General features: G+C 31.4%; 1 protein-coding gene across 11 annotated transcripts in view; it reads right to left on the bottom strand.

The window, feature by feature from the left end:
• The window catches only part of LOC122633268 (stress-activated protein kinase JNK), a 156,254-nt gene that overhangs the window by 41,673 nt on the left and 93,882 nt on the right, over positions 1 to 20,699 (bottom strand). For 5 of the 11 annotated variants that reach the window (XM_043820967.1, XM_043820971.1, XM_043820969.1 and 2 more), the window contains one exon: positions 1,588 to 1,635. The exons of 3 other annotated variants lie outside the window; for them this stretch is intronic. The gene's annotated coding sequence lies outside the window, so the exon portion shown is untranslated. Of the gene's footprint in view, positions 1 to 1,587; positions 1,636 to 16,940; positions 17,016 to 20,699 lie in introns of all 11 variants that reach the window. 3 more of the 11 variants (XM_043820973.1, XM_043820972.1, XM_043820974.1) reach the window with 2 other exon arrangements.

Genomic DNA, 20,699 nt, shown 5'->3' with positions numbered 1-20,699 from the left:
CTCTCTCTCTCTCTCTCTCTCTCTCTCTCTTTCTCTCTTTCTCTCTTATTTATTATCGAAGTTTCGTATTAAATGGAATGGTTTATAATTAGAAATCCTAGTTTTAATCCTTAGAGAATGTGTTAAGTATCGCGTAAAATTAGTCGAGTCTCTTAGTTAGAAAGATGTCCGACCAATATACTTGATTACTACTGATCGACTGGTTACATCGTTACCGCGTTGTAAACGAACGTAAAAAAGTTGTACTTAAATGTAGATATGTACATGAGTATTTCGTAAGGATCGATTAAGATACGAAATGAAAATCTTTCGTATCGGCAATTTCTACACTTGATAAATCACGAAGGGAAAAATTAGTTCTTTTTTTTTTTTTTTTTTTTTTTTTTTCTTATTATCTTACGAATAATGTTTAACGCGATTGGATATTATTAATTTGTAAAATTTGTTACGATACTTTTTCTTTTCTTTTTTTTTTTTATTTACTAGGCAATGGTATCGAGATCGTAAAAGAATATAAATATAAAAATTCATTTCGCGCACACACACACACACACACACACATATTTCTTTCTTTATTTATTTATAAAGTTCGAGTCACCTGTTATCAAAACATTTTTGATTTCGCGAGCATTCGCGAGTTTTTCGAGTACGTAAAGAAAAAAGAAAAAAAAAAAAAAAGAAAAAAGAAAGAAAGAAGAATAAAAAATAGATAGAAAAAAGAAGAAGAAGAAAAAAAAAATTGATGCGCTGATAGTCACGCGAAAATCACGACGAGGAAGAAACACAAAGACAAAGAGACGGGAACAAAGAGGAGAACAAAGACAAAGGCAAAGACGTGCGAGGAAAGATTTATCGGCACGATCGAGAAATATCCAGAGGGTTATCCGCCGAGAGAGGAAAGAGATAGAGAGATAGAGTGAGAGTGAGAGAGAGAGAGAGAGAGATAAGAATGGGACGAGCCTCTCGAGCTTAGAACCTAGCTGCTAACGCTTAAGAAAGAAAAGTGCAAGCTCGATGTCGCGTCTCGATTCACGTAGACTCTTCGAGAAGAAGACTATCATAAATCGATTATACGCTCTTTGCTTTCCATCCTTCCCTTTTTCTCCTCTTCTTCTTTTTCTTTTTCTTCTTCTTCATCTTCATCTTCTTTCTTTATTTTTTCTTCCTTTTTCTTTCTTTTGTTTTGTTTTTTTTTTTTTTACGCGAGCTTAAGACGAAGATGTGTTTGCTCGAGAAAAATATGTCTGCTCGACTTAGTCGGCCATTTTGGTTCTTATTTCCTTTCTTCTGTTTTCCTTTCTTTCTTCTTGCTCCTTTTTTTTTCTTTTCTTTCTGTCTTGTTTTTGTTTTTGCGATATACACACAGATAAAAAATAAAAAAGAAGAAATAAAAACACAGACGATATGAAAACACAATCGGTCGTTGCGTTGAAGCTTTTTTGTAAACATCGATGATGTGATATACCTTCGCGTTCGCTTATATATATATATATATATATAAGTTAATGGATCTTCGTTAAAAGAGATAGAGAGAAAGAAAGAGAGGAAGAAAGAAATTTGTAATAAACAATATTTTTGCTTACTGACCGAAGTGATTATTATGTCTATTCCCTTCTAATCGTGCCCGTGTGGTAGCTGTAACATATAAATAAAAAAGGAAAATAAATTAATAAATAGATCAAAACAAAAAAGAATATATATTAATCATAATTACAAGTTAAAGTGATTGAAAGAAACAGTCGTAGTATAACAAAATTTTCATTCTTATATCATAACCAGAGATATAAATTTTAAGATCGAAAAGCGTGATTTCGTCTTGATAACACTAATAATCTGAGCAACGGTTAAACGGATTGTTAGGTAACGTAGTTGAAACTATACAAGCTTATAAAACCGATAGGATACACGTATGTTGGTAGACGCTCTTCCGTGTTGCGCTTGTACCTATGTATTTTCATTCTATACATCTCGCTTAAAGTTACAAACACACAAACACACACAAACAGACAGACGTGTTCATACACATATATACATCGAGGAAAAGGTGGTGTGAACAACCTTAAGCATGGTAGTTCCCCAGGGTGCTCGAGATTTGTGTCGACTAATCTGCGTGAAGAGAACGTTGCGCATAGCTTTAGTCAGACACACACACACTTATGTATGTATATATATATATAGTGTGTACATAGAGCCTAACTCTAGCTTAGCTTCTCGTGTCCTTCAGGCCCTTTTGACAACGACACGTCAAAACACTTCGTTGCGTCTCCAGGGAGAAGGAATATGACAGTCGTATACAAAGAGAAATATAATACAACTCACTCTCCCTAATACCGATGTCTCGAGCTTACCTATCATCCTCTACCTACTACCAACAATACACCTTTGATGATTCAAAGTATTATTAATCTCCGCGTATGGCTCACCCCTCTCGGGAATAACTATATTTCATTCGTAATTGCAAATTAGATTAAAAAGTTATTATACACGAGCAAAGTTTTCATATCGTATTAGAATATTTATAAAGCGTGATGTTACGTATATAGATCAAATATTAATCAACGTTTTTGTTTTTATGTCATAATTTTTCTTTCGGAATTTATCACTCTCACTTTCACTCTCTCTCTTTCTCTCTCTCTCTCCCTCTCTCTCTGTGTTGCTTTTTTATTTTATTATTCGTTAAATAAATGCAATGAACTTTGAATTGTAATATTTAAAAAGCTCTTCATCCTAGTATCCTAACATTTGTTTATCATCGTACAAAGTATGATACATAGATAATATTAATCAACGTTTTTGTTTTTCCGTGACAATTTTTTTCTCGAAATTTATCACTCTTTTTCTCTTTTATTTTATTATTCGTTAAATAAATGCAATGAACCTCGAATTGTGATATTTAAAAAATGTTTCATCCGAGTATCTCCTAATATTAGATTATTATCGATATTGTTAATGATCTTGTTTAAAAAACATATAAGAAAATAATATATATAACGTAGTTTAGCGAAGAAGATAACAATGTAGTTTTACTCGTCGACGAACCGGCAAAGCGGAATACGAATCTCAAATTTTCCAGCCCGCGAAGCGCAGCCAACTCGAAGGGGGTTGCACGAGGATTGAGTTGGGTTGGGTGGTGATGAAGGGTGATTCTACGACTACGATGAGGACGAGGACAAGGACGACGACGACGACGACGACGACGACGACGACGACGACATCCGTTCTCAAGGGAGAAAAGCATCGTCCAAAGTTCTCGCGTCGATGCTTTTGCTGCTTGCATAAAATTATTACAGTCAACCGCACCAAGTAGCATCTTCTGACGCGCGTTTTAAGGAGTTGATGTTGGTCATTACGAATACATTTAGAAAAGAAAGAAAGAAAGAAAGAAAGAAAAGAAAGCTGTTTTTTTTTTTTTTTTTTTTTTTTTACATCGAAGCACGCTCTATTCATTTTTCAACGAAGAAAAAATTTTGGTAATTTTGTATCGTCTTTTAGATATTTTTTTTTTTTTTTTTTACAAATTATCATCGAAGATTAACAAAATGTCGATGTCATCGATCTACTTTACTTTACTCTAACGAACGAATAACGGGTGTTTTATCGAAGAGAAGAAAGTTCTTTCGAATTACTATAATTTCTATCGTTTATACTTTTGAAATTTTGTAGAGTAAGGTAAGGTAATGTAGTCAATGATATTAGAAATAATTTGTGTAAAATAAAATTAAAATGAAAAAGGAGAAAAACAAACAAATAAATCTACAAAACTTAATAAATTATATTTTCTTTCAATTTATCGATAATATTCGTTCTATTATCGATACATCGAAGATCTATACGATTTGCTCTATCGGTTTCACCATTGTTCAGTATGACAAATATGTATATACATATTACGTATACATATATATATATATGTATATATGTATAGTAGCAAATACATACGTAGGTACATGGTCGAGTATAATACCTGCTTCCATTGGTCATTTTATCGATCCTCCCTTGTTAGCCAACAACCGCTAATTTCTCCTCGATTCTCTTGTTAATTCTGATGTCGGAGTTTGTTAAGCAATATCGACGATATACCCAGTTTAACGATAAATCTGATGTCGACCGCAACAATACCAAGATAATAGAACACGCGACAGTTTCTCTAAGAATTAATGGATATTCTCCTATTATGAGATATACTTGATCAAATTTAATAGATAACGAATTATCATAATGTACACGCAGAATATACGTGCATGTACATATATATATATATATATATATATATATATATATATATATAATAATTTCTTGGCTAATTTATTAACAATTACATTAAAATTAATCGATATACTCTTTAACAGTTTCTCTTAATATCCGAATAAAAACAACAATAATAATAATAATAAAAAAAAGAATGATATTCGAAGTACGCTATAATAATAATTGTACAAAGGATTTTGATTGTAATAATTAATTTATAAAAAACGTATCGGATTTCTCTTTACTGTTCTAAATATTGTAATATTAAACAAGAAAGAAAAAAAAAAAGATTAAATAAATAAATAAATAAATGAATAAATGAATAAATAAATAAATAAATAAATAAAAGAAAAATTATTCTGCAAAAAAATCTTCGAACTCTTTGAAAGAGTCGGACGCATTTTTCACTATCGAGTATTAAACAAAAAAAAAAAAAAAGAAAAAAAGAAAAAAGTCGTAAACTTTTTCTAAAGCTGAAAGTTCGATAATTCGTAAAGATTAGAATGAACGAAAGTAGGTCGGATTAAATGCAAAAAACCAAAAAAGACAAAATAATAAAAATAAAAATAAAAAAAAAAAACGTAGAACTTTTCTTTACACACACACACACACACACACATATGATGTATACGATCGACATTTTTCTCTTTTTTCTTTTTTTCTGTGATCACATTTCTGTGCCAGCCAGGATTGTTCTTCCGACAAAAGATCGCATTGTTTACAGATTAGTAACGTACGTCGGGCCAACGACACGTCTATTTTTTTTTTTTTTGCGGATTCAGCTGCGCGTCTTTTTCTCAGTGCATCGACCGAGAAAAGAGAGAAAAAGAGAGAGAGAGAGAGAGAGAGAGAGAGAGAGAGAGAGAGAGAGAGAGAGAGAGAGAGAGAGAGAGAGAGAAAAGAGATAGAGTTTCGAGGAATAACGAGCATTAAAAAACGCTGCGTCGTGAATGTTTATCTCGAGATAAGCGTACGTTCGCAGGAAGTTTCGAAATTTCTATGGAACGGTGGCGGCAATGGTGGCTGAGGTACGGTTCTGTTAATTTTAGCACAGAGAGTGTCTCAAAGAAGACGATAATTTTAATATATTTAAATATTTTTTTTTCCTCTTTTAACATCGTCACACGAAATTATATATATATATATATATATATATATATATGTACATAGACAAATTATTCTAACGAAGCTCCTCTACACGACGAATGTATCGATCGACTGTTATACGGTTTATATTAGAAAAAAGAAATAATAAACGGAAGAAAGTAAACATATCGAATGTTTATACAAATCCGTTTCAACGATCCAATTCTTGTAGAATGAAAAAAGAAAGAAAGAAAGAAAGAAAGAAAGAAACGTACAATTCGCTTCGGTACTAAAGTCTACGGTAAATATATCCCAAATTAACGTAACTCTCTTCATCGTGCTCGTTTATCATCTTAATGGACGAATCTATATTTATGATAATTGATCGCCAAATAAAATAATGTTAAGAACAAAAGAAAAAATGAGAGAAATACACCCCCCAACATAAAAACATAAATAGACCGATCAAGTTTTGGCTAGACTAGAAGGAGAAATACTAGACACGTGTACATAGCCGTCAGAACGTAAATTAAATTCGTTGTCTCCGACCTTCGTCGTCTGTCTTCTTTCCAGTACGACTACGACGAAGCGACGAAGCGACGAAGACGACGCAACGTCGTCGCCAAAACATGGTGCGCGCGTGCACTTCATCGTCCTGCCAGTTGAGAACGACGCTTTACGAGTGCAAATAAATGCACACGCACGAATACGAGATGCTAACGCTCGCCTCGCCGCACCTCGTCTCGTCACGTCGCGTCTCGTCGTGACTCGTTCGTACCATCTCGGCTCAGTTCGACTCAATTCGGTTGAGTTCGGTTCGACTCGAGTCGGCTCGACTCGGTTCGGTTAGACTCGACTCGGTTCGGTTCGACTCGACTAGGTTCGGTTCAGTTCGGCTTGACTCGTCGAGCTCGTACGTTCTATATGCCACGCTTGAATTAAATTATTTTCAGAGAACTCTATGCTTAACACGCTCACCACGTCGTTGAGATGGTAATAAAGTTTGAAGTATGAATCGACCACGAATATTCACGCTCGGACTACGGACGTATTAAAATCGGGAAAGAACCTTTAATGTTTCATACGCCTGAAACATTCTTTTTGTTTCTTAAAGATAGATATAATTGTATCATTTTATTCGGTCTATTCTACTTTTACGTACGTACGTATGTATGTATATAGATATATATTTAGATTATATATGAAATATGATTTATCGTCCGACTACTGGAATTAATTTTCTATATTAAAAATATTATATGCACACATATATACACGGAGAGAGAGAGAGAAAGAGAGAGAGAGATTGGAATCATGAAAATCGATCAAATCTTATTGCTTATTTAAATTCCATTAATTTTAAATATTTAATTTTCTTCGTCGTTCGAATAATATTATAAATTCATTCGTATATTAATTATATTACAGATATATTGATTAATTAATTCTAGACAATAATACATATGTAAAAATCCGCACATATATATATAATGTACATACATTTAAATACATACATATATATATATATATATATATATATATATATATATACACGTTCATTAATTTTATGATATTAATTTTAATCCTATAGAATTTTCTCTATAATCCATCCTCCTCCCATCTCCCCTTTCCCCAAAACAATACATACACATTTACACAAACGATGTATATACACCCATAACAATAAAATTTCAAATTAAATCGAGGAATAAATGAAAAACTTCGTCGAGATATTCGTTCGAATTGGTGGACCGGACGTATATAAATTTTGTGGTGGTATTAACGTGGTGATCTACGGAGTACCTTCGTATTCGTGATTGCACACACATATACACACATACACATACATATACCAACTATCGTACATGTGTACTATATAGCATATCGTTACGTTGTCGTAGTAGTAGTAACAGTAATAATAGCAATAGTAGTAGTAGTAGTAGTAGTAGTAGTAGTAGTAGTAGTAGTGTAGCAGTATAGTAGTGTAGTAGCGTAGTAGTGTAGTAGTAGTAGTACTAGTAGTGTAGCAGTATAGTAGTGTAGTAGTAGTAGCGATAGTAGTAGTTGTTTCAACGCGTTTACGTATACGAGCACCATGGGGATAATATGCGCATGCTCTTAACGAGAACAGTGGCAACGCGTGCGTGGGTTCCACCCTTCGATTGCTATACCATGAGAGGGTGCGACCAGTTCACCCCACTGTATTAACCTACCGAGGTGAGAGGGTGAAACGGCAGAGCGATGCCTCGTGTGGACAAGTAGGCCAATAGCTTGTAAAGTATAGTTCTTCTTTTATTTTATTTTCACTCACTCACTCACTCACTCACTCACTCGCTCACGTTCACTGACACTCATTCATTCTCTCGCTCTCTCTCCTTTTTTCCTCTATTTTTTCTTTCCGTTCATTTTAATACAAATTTCACAATTTTTCTCTTCTTTCTTTCTTTTTTATTTATTTATTTATTTATTGTTTTTTTTTTTTTGTTAAATCTCACGTATAACGATTAACAAATTCTAGAAGCGAAATTAATTAATGATAAAAACAAAAGGAATAATGATTTATTAAAAATGTACTATTGAAGCAAATCTCTCTCTCTTTTTTTCTTTTTTTATCCTATATAATATATTCCTGCGCGTTAACACTTGCGATCGATTGTATTAAACGGAAAAAGACAAAGAAAAAAAGAAAAGAAGAAATGATAGATATTACGATTTATGAGCAATTCGTAGGTTCTGTTAAAAAGATCGTTTCTATCGTGACTATTTTCTAGAAAGTAGAATAGACCTCGTATTCAGCGTACTTTATATTGTTTTCTTTATATTAATACTTCACTCGACGAGAATAATAATAATATGTTATGAATGGTAATTAGAAAAAGAAGAAAGAAAAAGGAAAAGAAAAAGAAAGAAATTCACAAGATTACGATTAAAAAATGAAAATTCATTGATAACTTAACAGAAGTGTAAATATTCGAGATATCTAAGGTAATGTGAAATTTTATGACTTATTCGAGTTATAATATATATGTTTGAGAGTATAATACACGTAAGATCAAGATGCAACGATCTGATGTTCGACCCAATGGAATGAGAGATCGCATACACGTATCTAACATATCACCGAGCGCCAGTGGCAAAAAGCGTTCGTGAGAGAAACACGTGTTCAGCATGTAGGACTAAAATGTTTTTGCTTCTCGTCGTTTGAGATTTGGGGTGTGCCGTAAAAACTCTCGCATGGTTTCTTTTTTCTTTTTCTTTCCCTCTCCCCAAGTCTCAACAGATTTCTCTTTCTTTGGGCAAACGATATCTTACACACACACACACATATATATATATTTTTTTTCATTATTACATTTTATTATTAGATGAAATATTGAAATAATTTAGATTATTAGATATATTAGGATAATTTCGACGAAATTATTTAGAAAAAAAAAAAAAATTATTCTTGATTTTCTTCAGACCTTTAAAAAATTAATTTTCGTAATAAAGAAAAAATCATCGACTTATATCATCATCTCTTCTGAAACGTAATGAGCGTTCATGAATCTTGACGAAAAAGAAAAAAGAAAAAAGAAAAAAAAAATAATAATAAAAAACAAAAGAAAAGAAAATAAGACGAAGGTAGTTAGCTCTGCGATGCATATTTTAACAACTAATAATGTCAGTCAGCACGGTAGGCATCCATTAAAAAGTTATTACTTCCTACCCGACTGCTAACTTTTCATAAATCATAGCATCTCATCAAATTCTTTGAATAGTTACAGCAATGAAAATGCAAATGAGTAATTCTTTCTCTTTCTCTTTATAAATCTAAGACATTTGAAAAGATCCTTTCTCTCTCTCTCTCTCTTTCTCTTTCTTTCTATCTATCATACTCAAACTAGATCTTGAAAAGCTACCACCATTATTTTCATTCTAATCATTAAATATATTTCTTTGGATTAATGTTACCTATCCATTTGAATATTCTCGATTTATTCGAGAATATAACTCAAAATTATACCCGCGATATTCGCAGTTAAATTCGATTATTTCGAATACGAATTATCGGGACTTTAAATCACGATTAATTTAAAATAAAACCGATTTGAATTCTGTTCCGTTATTTATCGCGTTTTATTATCATGTCAAATATATTTTCAAATGGATAATGAATATTCTTGTAGATGTAAAAAATCGATGACGACGACGATGAGTAATCGTTTATTTTAAAGCGATAATAATGCATCTACGTATGTATATTATCGCACGAACTGTAGTCATTGCAATGATACAATCAAAATGATTCGGGATTCGGGATTCGTTGAGCGAGAATTCAATAAAAAATATTCTTATATCAGACTGAAATATTCCGATAATCGAAGCTCCGAACAATACTAAGATATCTTGCTTTTGAATATACAGTAAAAAAAAAAAAAAAAAGAAACTTTGATAAAAAGTATTGGAATCTTTATTCTTAACGATCGTAAGAACTCATTTTTTTCTTTGAGAAAAAGTTTTATACCTTCAAGTATATTCAAGTGTTCTTTCTCTTTTATTACGATCCTAATACGACGAGAAAGAAAGAAAAAGTATATATATATATATATATTTTTTTTCTTTTCATAGTTTAATATATCCGACGAACGAAAATACATATTTTATAATATCGTCGAAGAAATTGTCTTAAATGAACAAAATCCTATCTGAAAAGATCTCGAACAAAGGAAAAGAAAAGAAAAGAAAAGAAAAGAAAAGAAAAGGAAAGAAAGGATAAAGAAAAATGAAAAAAGAAAAAAAAAAAAGAAAGAAAAAGGGTCTTTTCAATTTAAAGCTTAGAGAAATAAATGTTGTGAAGGAAGAAACCAAGTGGACAGATGCGATCAACTTTTATCTCTAGATAAGAAGGAAGTGAAAATAAGAGAGGAAAAGAGTGAGAGTCCTTTGCTATCTTCTATTTAGGATAGTCGATATATATATATATATATATATATATATATATATATATATATATATATATACTTGAGTGAATTGGACCGATCGTAAAGCCGGCTTATGCATCTTTACGGTGGACGTAAAAGCGGATTAAACAACAGAGTATATTTCTGTACCTAAGACTCCTCGAGTTCTACTCAGTTGAGGAACAAGTACCTTGTTTCAACCAATTCTACCAGAAAATTAGTTCGATAATAGAGTTCAAAGATGATCGTTGTTAATCGATGAGCCTCTTTTGAAGATACGCGTCCTCAAAAATAAAAAAAATAAAAAAGTAAAGAAGATAGAGAAAACTGTACATTTATGAACGTTTGACGTTGATCCATTTTTTGTTTAGTTTTGTTTTATTTTCTTTGTTTTTATTTTCTTCTCTCTCTTTTTTTTTTTTTTTTTTTTTCTTTGCAATTACGAGTTAACAGAGGACGTTGAAAAAGTTATGTAGAATGTCTCTTTTCTTTCTCTCTTTTTTGTTTTTCTATTAAATTATATTATACGAAGTAATATATATTTAACGTGTGCATTTGAAATTATTTTGATGTTAAGAGCACTGGCTCGCTTCGTATATAACATACATATTATTATATATGATCACGATGCATCATGGAGGATATAAAATATCTAACTACTTTTTATATAGCGTAATTTTCAACAAATTCTGAACGTTCGAGTAAAAGTTTGAATCTCCTTAGAAGTTCATATTCATTGCATAGCTTTCTAGTCTTAGTAGTCATGTTGAGAGATAAAAAAAAAAAGAAAGAAAAAGAAAAAGAAGAAGAAGAAGAGAAGAAAAGAGAAAGAGGGAAAAGAGCAACGCGGAAGTTTTTCCAGTAGAAAGAGAGAGAGAGAGAGAGAGAGAGAGAGAAAAAGGGATGACATAAACTCTGGTAAAAAAAGAAAAAGAAGAAAAAATAAAAAGAACGAGTGAATGGCCGTGCGTGAGATCCCTCGGAAATTATCTTCGTACTTTTTCCCTCGTCGAAGAGGGTGGAATATCTTTCTGAAGTATACATCCTAAAACATCGTACAGGGAATCTCGAATTAGACTTATTTCGCTTCCGTATAGGGTAAAACGGTTAAAACGGTAGGAGAACTTCTGTTTTACCGCCTACAATTCACCCTCAAACGATATTTTTAAATAATTTCTTCCTTTTCTTTTTTTTTTCTATTCTAAGGTAATTAAAAAAAGAAGTATTCCGAGTATTTCCGAGAATTACATCGTACGTTATCATACAATTTTACGTTATACTGGGGTGAAACATTAATCACACACATACACACACACACGCGCACACACACAGGCGTAATCATACTTCGAAGGCATACTTCGAATAATAATTGAAAGAATTATGTGAAACGTACACGTTAGTTTTTTTCTTCCGAAGAAAAATTTCAATTTTTCAATCGAACGAATATATCTTTACAGAATCGATTAAAAAAAAAAAAAAAAGAAAAAAAAAAAAGAGAAACCGAACAAGAAAGGAAGAACAAAAAATATCCTGAGAATAAATCTCGTTCGTTTTTTTCCTTCCTTTCTTTCTCACTTTTTTTTTTTTGTTCTTTCTTCCCTTTCGACGTGCGATCGATAGTTATCGAGCCCTTCGGGCCCAAGAGATAATAATCGCAATTTAAGAGTAACGTCTCTCGATACAATCCACCCTTCCCGAAAGAATAGATATTATTATAAAAGGGAAAGAGAGAAAGGGTATATAACTTTAGATTTGCGTTTAGGTTTGCGTAACGGCCAGTGGCATCTCACCGTTCGACAAGGAGAGATCTCTTACTAAGGGTAAATACCACTCGTAGCGATAAGAGAGAACCCGTCGTAAATTTTCTTTCACGAAGGAGGAAGGTCCTTTCCTTTCCTTTACTTTCCTTTTTTTCTTTCTCTCTTTATATATCTCCTTTTTTCTTCTTTTTTTTTTTTTTAGAGCACTCCTGTGGCACGTAGAATAGGGTAATGAGAAGTAGATAAGGGTTGCCGCAACTAACGCGATTCTCGATCTCGATTATTCACGAACGTTTAAAGTCTCGAGAACGACGGGAACGTATATGCATATAGACGTTTGAAAAATATTAGAGACGACAAACATTAAATAAATTAAATAAATTTTCGTAATAGAAATCCGACAAGGTTTCTAATTTTTTCGCCTCTACATTTGCCTTTTTTCTTTTTTTTCTCTTTTTGAACAAATATTGATAATTGAGAAAATGTTTTTATTGACGTTGCTCGGAAAGAAACGAAGAGATATCAAAAGAAAGAAAGAGAAAATAGGAAAAGTTTTGTAGAAAATATGAATAAGAATGATATCTAATTTATAAGAAGAATAACGATCATATATTTTTTTCTCTTTTCCCTTTAGGGATGAAGGGACCACTTCGATATAGAACTCATAAATCCTGTGAAACGTATCTAAGAACGAAAAGATTCTAACAGAACAAAACCCATTCGGAATCGGGCGATTTGTCGAAGCAACGATCATCGTGTCGTGTCGTGGGATATATATCGAGACGAAGGGAAGAAATTTTCTGTTGGAAAGAGAGACGAATCAGGGTAGAAACTAACGGGTAGAAACTACATATCGATTTGTTGCTTGAGAAAGAGAAAGAGAAAGAGAAGGTAAAGTAGAAAGCGAAAGAGAGAGAAGAGGTGCAAAGAGAGTGATTTCGCTCGTGAAAACCATCGAGTCGTGTTGAAGTCATAACGAAAATATTATATCGTTCATGTTTTCGTCAAATATTGATAAAATTGAAATACATTTTGTATAGGGTGACTCGAACTAAGATAACGCACGGAGATCGTAAATTTTTGTTCTGTTTTAGAAAGGAAATAAATCCATGAGGGAAAAAGAATAAACTTGTATTATCTTTTTCTTTTTTTTCTTCTTTTTCTTTCTTTTCTTTTTGACGAGAAGGAATAAAAGAAAATTTTGTTAAGTAAAAAAAAGAGAGACAGAGAGAGAGAGAGAGAGAGAGAGAGAGAGAGAGAGAGAGAGAGAGAGGGAAGAAAGTACAAAAAAAAAAAGAAGAAAAAGAAAAAGTAATTTAAAGTTCGACTGATTCATTCGAATAAGCCATTGACATAGGTCGTCATCGTATCCGTATTATAATCGTAACGTTATACCGGCATTCTAAATTTAACAAAGTCTCTCGATAATCGATAGAGTATCTCGAACATCGCAGAGGTCTTCTTATATAAACATATATACACACACACATACATACATACATATACATATATCCGATGGTACGAGTTGGGTGAGCGAAAAACTAGAGTGAATTTAAAGCACGGAAATTTCTCGGAAAAATCGTCCCGATAAACGTATAGAAAAGGAGAAAAACGATTTTGGTAGAAAGGGTCAACGATTTATGGTTATCCATCGACGGCGAGTGTTATGGCGGTAGGAAGGACTCGAGAAAGATACCTGCTATCCTCTTACATCTTATTTTTTTCTACCCTCTCCTTCTTTCCATTCCCTTTCAACCATTACATACTTTCCCTTCTCTCTTGTTCGGTCCATTCGCCATTTTCTCTATCCATCCTCTTTTATCCTCCCTTCTTCTTTCATCTACGTTCATCTTCTTCCTTTTTCCCTTTTCTCTCATTCTTTCTCTACTTTCTTATACATAAGCATACGCTCGCAACGGCACAGTTTACGAGCGAGTTTGACGACAAGACGCTGAAATTCCTAGCGATCGTTTGCACGAAAGCCTCGATCGATTTTCTTCGGACCACCACCACCACCATCACCACCACCATCACCATTACCATCATCACCAACTATCACCGTAATAACCACCACTACCATCACGCTTCCATATTGTCTAAACTCTTATCTCCTTTCTCCCAAGAATGTTCTGACACGAAAATTTGACGAAAATCTATTTTGCAAAGTGTAATATACCTAGGTATCAGAGTGAAATCAGAGGAAAGTCGGATTAACAAATTAATGAAGAAATTTTAACGAGTTTTATCGGTGCTAATTATTGCGGAGACATTGAAATTATTTTTTATTTTTATCGCCACGTTTTCGATAATGATATTATTAATTTTGATAATAATAATAGTAATAATAATAATAATAATAATAATAATAATAATAATAATAATGATAATAACGATAATGATTAATAATTTATAATATAAATTCGCGAATTCGTTCGATGTGTTTCTGATAATGAGAATTATCAAACTGAAAATTATTAAGAGATAAAATGTATTATAAAAGTGTATTATAAAAAGACTTGTTGATGATACGACCGATCTATTTTTCTATATCCCATAGATCCTTTTCCCGCTTTGTTTTATTTTACATAAATATACATATGTACATCCTAAAAGAAAAAAAAAAAAAAAAAAAATTTAGCTGTCGCGTAAATTGTAGAAAACTAAAAAATACCATCAAACCGTATTACAAAGAATTAAAAAGAATTACAAACGTTTTGTAAACAAATTCTTGATACTACGATCGATCTTACGATTGTTATTTTTCATTGTTACATCCCATGAATCTTTTTTCTCATTTCGTTTTGCTACATATCTCTCTCTCTCTCTCTGTTCTTTTCTGAAGAAAGAAAAAAATGAAGTTCTTAGCTTTCGCGTACTATTACGCAAGGAAATTAAGAGAAGAGAAGAGAAGAGAAGAGAAGAGAAGAGAAGAGAAGAGAAGAGAAGAGAAGAGAAGAGAAGAGAAGAGAAGAGAAGAGAAGAGAAGAGAAGAGAAGAGAAGAGAAGAGAAGAGAAGAGAAGAGAAGGGTTGAAAGTAAAAAAGGCGGTCGTCTTGGCGCCTACGTGATTCGAATATAACGTAGAAAATACTACTACGACAACGACGACGACGACGACGACGATGACGACTAGTCCGAAGAGTTTCTCACTCTAAAAAAGACGACATCTTTTTTACTTCTCTGTTGGATCTACGAGAGGACGCATCTGCCTCGGCGATTCGTAATCGAGCTCGCAAAGCAGATGGAAATGTCGGGTGCTCGAAAAAAGGTGAGAGACGAGAAGAAACTTAACGAGGAATGAGAAAGAAAGGAAGATAGATAGAAGGAAAGAAAGAAAGAGAAAAAGAGAGAGAGAGAGAGAGAGAGAGATAGATCTCATGTGAGAGAGGACAGATCTTGTATGTACGTACATTTATATCTATCCTTCTTCTTCAATTCGAATAATAAAAAACAGAATAATTTTGGTATATCGTATTCATGTGTTTATATAGATATATATAAATTTGTATAGATATATAAAAATATTGTTTTATTTTCGTTTTTTTTCTTTCTTTCTTTTTAATATATATATATTTATTTATTTAAATATATTTTAATAATAATAATAATAATAATAATAATAATAATAATAATAAATTGATAAAAAATGAGAACAAAAAGGAAGAAAGGAGTTTTAGTTCACCATTCTCGGAGGATAAAACTATCAAAAAGATTCGACGTTTATGCGTATCTAAGACCGCAAAGATGAAAACCAGTATATGAGAAAAGACAAGGAGGAGTGTAAAATAAAATGGACCTTCTCTACAGTGTTATGGCTTACGATTATGTTTCCTCCTCGAAAAGCATTATCTCGAGTAAACTGTTCCTCTCTCAGTCTTTCTCTTTCTCTCTCACTTTCTCTTATATACTGAATACCAAGTTACAGGAGTAGCTTGGCATTTACGAAGGATAACACCAACTACGAGATAGCTTGCATTAGTTTGCCTTCGCCACGTTGAAATTTATCATCCACATCGTCTAGATACAACGAAAAATTTATTGCGCGAGGATACAAGGGGAAAAAAAAAAAACATAAAAGAAAAGAAAAATATATAATAAAAGAAGAATATCTTTCTTTAAAATCATCCTCCTCGATATCCATCTACGATTTTTAAATAATTAATTTAACCGAGAACGATTTATTCTCGATAATAAATGTATATCTTAATTATCTTAGTAATTTCATTCGATTTATTTATCAGTTTAACGAAAACTAAAATTTCGCGATGTTTGTCTTAAAAAAAAAAAAAAAAAAAAAAAAAAATCAAAGAAGAGAAAAAAAAACATATAAATCTTTAAAGGAATAATCAGATAAGAAAAGAAAGGTAATCCCGTAACGAGACCAAACCAACCTCGTAGAATTTTCCATGAGATCGAATGCGTATTCCCTTAGAACGAGATCCGAAGTATTGATAAACCTTAGCAAGGTCAAAGAGCTTAATGAACCATCCCTTTGCCAGTGATCGTGATCGAACTACCAAATTCATCAGTTACGTTCTATATACCTTGTGAGATTTGTAAGAAAGAAAATAAAAAAGATGGCAAAGAAAAAAAAAAAATATAAAGAGAAAAGAAAAAAAATCTAACCCTAAATAAGGATAATATCTAATTAAAAAAGTTCAATTATAAGGAATTACTATTTTTTTTTTTGCGACTTACGAAAGAAAAAAAAGAAAAAGAAAAGAGTGATGCATTTCATTTTTCTTTTTTTCTTTTGTTTGTTTATATTAAACTTATATGTTTCGCTCGATTGATTATAAACGAAGGAATATAAATTGTGGGATACGATTAATTTATTAAAAAAAAAGAGAAAAACGAACAAAACAAAAAATGAAGAAAAAAATTGATTTTTTTATTTCGCTCACCCGACGACGACGACGACGACAGTGACAACGACGACGACGACGACGACGACCAGTAATGGGCACCTTCAAACTTTCCTAAAGTAAAATGAAAATCACGAATAACAAATTTGACGATCGATTTTTTTCTTTTTTTTCTTTTTTTTTTTTTTTTTTTTTTTTTTCTTTTAGAAACGATTCTCTCATTCTCTCAAATCTCTGATAATGTTACATCAGCGTGCGTTGAAACAAAGAATTTTTTTATTTTTCTAATATTCGATAAAAATTAAGACGAATAACGGACATATTAATGTTATTATTAATTGTTTGCAATTTTTTTTTGTCATTAGAAAAAAGTCTAACGAGTTTTTATCGATTTATCTTGGTAAGTTCGAAACTTCTCTGAGTGAGTATTATTTAAACTTGGCGAAACGTGATTTCATTTTTTTTTTCTTTCTTTCTTTCTTTCTTTCTTTCACGTTAGAAAATCTGCCGTCTAGAAGACTGAAAGACAAAGAAAGAGAGAGATAGAGAGAGGAAGATAGTCTAGAAGTTTCAAGTGGCTATCGAGACTTTTACACAGATTTCCTCGAAAGTTTTCAATGAAATACGTGAAACTCTCGTTTGATTGAGCTTATCATTTTCTTTCTCGCATTTAATTGCAAATCGAATGCGTAAAGAATTTTTAAGTAACTTTACTAACAATGAACTGTGACGTTTAAATTAACTTTAAATAGAAAAAAAAAAGAAAAAAAAAAAAAAGAAAAAAAGTTACTTAATAAACGTATCAGGAATCAAATATATTTTAATTACTCATTTATTTTTTGATCGATCGTACAAAAAAAAAAAAAAAAAAAAAAAAAAGAACAAATTAAAATCTCTTACGATCGTAGAAAAAAATAGAGACAAAGAAAAATTAATTTTCGAACTGTTTTCGAGAAAGTGTTTTATTAAATAACGCGACGACATTGAACGACATGATAAAAATCTCGATAAAGAGACACGGGTTTGTGATCTTTAAGGACTCTTAAACTTGAGAGAAAAGAAAAGAAAAGAAAAAAAAAAGAATTAAAAAAAAAAAAAAAAGAAAAGAAAAGAAACCACACGAAGTGCAGCCCAAAACTGTCTTTTTACGAGTCTTGAATCCAGGCCAACGAGATTTTAGGCGAGCAGTTAAACCGATCGTTCTATGATCGCTTTTAAACTTACATAGAGACTTAGACACACACATACATACATACATAGATATATATATATATATATTTCCTCACTTTTTCATGTTTTTGTAGATCTATCTACGCACAAACGTAATAATCGTCTTCGAGAAATCGTTTACGAATTGTTTCCAAGAAAATTCGCAATAAAAATTTGCGTCAATATTAACCAAGTATTCGCGAACGTTCGTTCGTATTTCTTTATTTTTTATTTATTTATTTATTTACTTATTTATTTCGAATTTTATTCCCGATCGAATAAATTTCGCGAAGATTCTTCGGTGATTTTTTTTTTCTTTTCTTTTTTTTTTTTTTTTTTTTTTACTTACAAATTTTCTAGAAAGAATTTTTTGACGAGAGAGAGAGAGAGAGAGAGAGAGAAAATAGAGGCGAAACTCTGGTCCTTTCAAAATGGCTACCATCTTCCCGGTTATATGAATTTTAATATTCCCGCGATATTGCAGAAAGTGGTAGCGAATTTTTTATCGCAACTTCTTTCCTCGTTGACTTTCACAAAAACGAGACGAGTTTCTCCTTCGCAGGGGAATAACATCTTTCTACGACGATATTTTTCGAAATTTTCTGCTCTTTCACCGACAAAGGAAAAATGAGAAAGAAAAAACAAAAACAAGAATTGGAAATAATAATAAGCTAACAGAGGATAATACTGAAAGCGAATGATATCGAAGAGAAAAACAAAAGAAAAAAAAAAAAAATGAATTGCACTATACATTGCTGAGAAATATTGATTCTAAAAGTTAATATAGATTTATTCATTGTTCATATAAATTGACTAATTAATATCATTTTAATTTGTCTATATTAATTGTAATATTAATTAATATCAATATAGACAATTAATATGTGACAATTAATATAGGAACATATTTCTAAATCGTTCGGCATATTTATGTGTATATATATATATATATATATATATATATATATATATATATATATAATCTTTTTCGAGCGTCCGGAAACGTAGTTAAAAAAAAGAGAGAGAAAGAAAGACGAAAGGAAACTAAAGTTTGAAACAGATCGGAATAGAAGAAACTCGCCTTCTCGATAGAAAGAGAAACGAGAACGAGAGCCAACAACGGCGCCAAGGATATTTATACCCTTGGCGACCTTTGACGGCCACGTCGACGTCGAGAACGACGATGCTCAATGAAAATCTCTCTCGTGCCGTCACTCAGAAGAAAGTAAGAGAGAAAGAGAGAGAAATAGAAAAAAAAAAAAAGGGAAGAATCATCGGACAACTACTCTCCAAATTTATACGATGATTTGATCTGTATGCTTTTATATATATATATATATATATTTTTTTTTTTCGTTTTGTACAATAACTTTGTTTGTTAATTTATTATCAAACATTCTATCGAGAAATTCAATAAAAATATTTTCATATACATATATACATATATAATAAAATTAATTGTAGATGTATAAATTTAAAAAATACGATGATCCAATATATTAAATTATTTTTTTCTTCAATGACATTTAAAATTATTGTAACTAAATTATATTATATTTTATGTAGTATTTAAATCAAATTAAATTATATTAAATTTCATCATATTAAATTGAACAAAAAGAAGGAAAGGAAAGGGAAAAGAATTAAAATTTGTTCGAGTTGAAATTTTTTTGATTCAAAAAAAAAAAAAAAGAAACAAAAAAAAAAAAAAACAAAAAACAAATCTTTCGAATATAATCGTCGGATAATTAGCACGACAACAAAATTTTTGTACGAAAGCGTGTAGGTCGCGATTCGAGGGCAGAAAGATACCTACTTCTGGTTTTCTGTCTTCTTAAGGGTAAATGCCTCGTCGTTAAGGGCTAACGAGGAAAAGATGGCGACTCGGAGTATGTTGGAAGAAAGGAAGGGAAACGAGATTGCGTGCTTCGTTGGCAAAAGTCTTGGTGCTTAATTGAAACTGCCGACTAAGCGAAAGCTTTTGCTTTCGGCAAGCGTGACTTAGAACACGCACGACTTCCGCTATTTTACCCCCTCCCTTCACTAACCATCACCAACCCCTCCCAACGTTTGAGTATCACTAAAGTAAGGGTATCTTAAGAAATCATAAGGTACGATTGTATATTCTTAAACTTTAAATTATCAGATAAAATAAGAATATTAAATAATATTCTCAACTACAAATATAAAATAATGTATAAAAAAAAATATATATATATATATATATGAAATATAAAAAAGTGTAAAGTAAAAACGTTGAATAATTCCATAAAAAAAAAAAAAAAAAAAAAAAAAAAAAAAAAAAAAAAAGAAAGAAAGAAAAGAAAATATATTTGATTGACACCATATGTAATTTTTATCGATTATATTGTATCTTCTTTCAGCTTTTTTTGTTTTTTTTTTTTTGTTTTTCAAGTAAGAAAATCAAGGATTAATATTCATTATTTTTTACTTTTTTTTTTTTAAATAGAGAAAGTTTGTACTCATCAACGTCCTTGCATTTATATGTTTATATGTTTATATATTTCTTTTCTTTCTCTTTCACGCACTTATATTCATAAAATAGAGATAAAAATATTATAAAAATAG

The sequence above is a fragment of the Vespula pensylvanica genome, chromosome 12 (assembly GCF_014466175.1).
Source record: "Vespula pensylvanica isolate Volc-1 chromosome 12, ASM1446617v1, whole genome shotgun sequence".
NCBI lineage: Eukaryota > Metazoa > Arthropoda > Insecta > Hymenoptera > Vespidae > Vespula > Vespula pensylvanica.
This window is presented reverse-complemented; position numbering and strand designations above follow the sequence as displayed.